The 2,644-nt window shown below is 37.6% G+C and overlaps 1 pseudogene; it reads right to left on the bottom strand.

The window, feature by feature from the left end:
* Positions 1-490: 490 nt before the first annotated feature.
* LOC132556218 (complement C1q-like protein 3) lies at positions 491-1,544 on the bottom strand (annotated as a pseudogene).
* Positions 1,545-2,644: the final 1,100 nt, after the last annotated feature.

Genomic DNA, 2,644 nt, shown 5'->3' with positions numbered 1-2,644 from the left:
AGTGAATATATACTGATAAAATGTCTTCAGAAGAACTGTACATTACATAAATAACTTTTAGATATATAATTGCAATTAATGATGAAGGTATATTGACGTAAATCTGAACTTTAAAATTGATACAGCAGTTTCTACACTGTAATCCTTGTGTCATTAATGCTATTTTAGGAGACGCAGTACAAGAAGAAAATTCAAACTGGGCACCTGACTCACACAGTTTCATTTCCGATCCGGGATTCGAACCCATGTCACCTTGATGGAAGGCTAGAGACATGTTTACTTCACTACTTAACAATGTATCTGACATATCCCTGCTGTGTTATTGGTTTGTTGTATAATCAGATATTAGCAAGGTCTTACTCTTGCTATGATTGTGTTACAGACACAACTGATAAAGAATTTATAAAAAAAGACACAATGAAAAATCAACTCTCCCGGATTCTTGGTACGCCCTTTTAATTGTTCATTGTTACATTGTAAATGATGAAATTCAAACAGAATCAGGAAACAATAGGTAGCCAGTGAAAAAACAATAACCAGGTCTAAGAACTTCCCCGGAGTCGTGGTTAGTGTTGGATGATATCCACACTCTATCGGATACTTCTAATTGTACCAGAACCGAGAACGAGGCGCTGTCACTTCGAAAGCTGTCTTCATCTCCAAGATACACACGTCCAAACATGTGGCCATTTTTTTAAAAAGTGCAGTTCTACAGATTTACCATCATAATTTACAATATTTGTATGGAACACATACAGGCCCGGAACGGAACATGTAAACATCCCGGTGTTAACGTTGTAATCGTTACCCAAATTCAGGTCAGCTTTTGTGAATTTGATGGTTTCGTCGTCTCCAAGGGAACCGATATTGTGTTCCAACATAGCCTGGAATGCTACCTCGGAGTGGGCATCTATCAACACAGGAAAACAAAATATATAATTACGTCATATAGCTTTAAAAATGATGACATAAATTTGAACAAAATGCGACATTTCATCAAAATCATAATTCAAAACTCAAAAATATTGAAACTGGAGCGAAAAGTGCTCAAATTAAAGAGATGCATAGAGAGCAATGAACAGGTTAATTAAAATCAGACTAGGTGTTTTAAGTAATATAAACGTCTTGTAAATCTTAGTCAGTTCAAGTAAATGATGTCAGTTCATATCGCACAAAGAAATGCAGTTTCACTCAGACTCATCTTTAGGAATAGACTTACATGATGTCGACGCTTTGTTTGTCTTGTGACTTTTCCTAGTGTCACGTGATGCAACCTTTTGTCGGCTGACATCATCTGATGCTGTCTCGTCGGCCAAAGAAACATTTCCATTACCTTGATATCTATATTTAAGGAAATTGACTTCCGATTTTAAAGATTCTAGTTCAGATTTCAATAAAGAATTCTCTTTTTCGCGAGTTTGAATGTCTGATTGAAATGCTGTTTCAAGAACAGTTAAGCGCTGTTCCAATCTGTCATCATCAGACAAGGCTTCACTTAACACAGGGAAGGAAAACAACACAAGAATCAGTACCTGATGAAACATCTTCTACCTCTGTTTTCCAGAGTTAAAATAACTTGAGCCACGCAGTTTGCAGTCATATATATATATATTCAATATCTGTGCACGTATTTCTCTCCTACCCGCTGACCTAATGTAGATCCCCAGGCCTAAAATTATTGTTGCGAGGTGATTTAGGAATTCATCTACTGAGCACAATTTCTGAGAGGACTGTTTTCCCTTTATTTACTGGTGAGGCCAGGACGGAGTTAATATTATCGCGAACATATTACATTGGGACATTCAACGGTTGATAGGAAGAACATCACTTAAATGACATCTCCTGGGTATTTTCCATGTTTACATAAATTGACTCTCCAGAGTTATCGTGATTATCAGGAAAATGATATTTGTAATACACACAATGCTCTCTCTCTCTCTCTCTCTCTCTCTCTCTCTCTCTCTCTCTCTCTCTCTCTCTCTCTCTCTCTCTCTCTCTCTCTCTCTCTCTCTCTCTCTCTCTCTCCCCCCTACTCTCTCTCTCTCTCTCTCTCTCTCTCTCTCTCTCTCTCTCTCTCTCTCTCTCTCTCTCTCTCTCTCTCTCTCTCTCTCTCTCTCTCTGTTTATGGGAAATCGTGCAAGTTTCGGTGTTAGAAACTGTTTACATGAATCACGTGATGTGCTATTTCACCTCGACATTGACCTGGAAACATGTAAACAAAATTACACAGGTAAACACATGGCCTGTCTTTCGTTACATACGTTTTTATCTACCTACATTTTTCTTTTGCGCAGAAATAATCGATTTGTCAATAATCCGGGTAAAGATAGAAACACCCTAGGTGAGAAGGTCTGGTTGGAATGACATATAGTATTTACATTCAAGGACCTCCACTGATATCAGGTAACACATCCACTGTTTTACTGCACACATCCGATTATATCACTTGATATAGATATCTACAAACCAATTAGAAGATATTAAGCAACCACAAAGATGTGTAATTAACAATAAATGATACCCAGCTCATTACCGTTGCCATGGGAACATCAACCGAACCTCGACGTCTCGGATTCGATATAGCTGTTATAATAGCCGGTTACAATATAAATTCAGAAATCCTTGTGTGTTTGGTAATATATAA

The sequence above is a fragment of the Ylistrum balloti genome, unplaced genomic scaffold, assembly GCF_031769215.1.
Source record: "Ylistrum balloti isolate Yb309-2 unplaced genomic scaffold, AGI_CSIRO_Ybal_v1 Utg369648, whole genome shotgun sequence".
NCBI lineage: Eukaryota > Metazoa > Mollusca > Bivalvia > Pectinida > Pectinidae > Ylistrum > Ylistrum balloti.
Note: the sequence above shows the minus strand (reverse complement) of the source record. Positions and strands in the feature narration are given on the sequence as shown.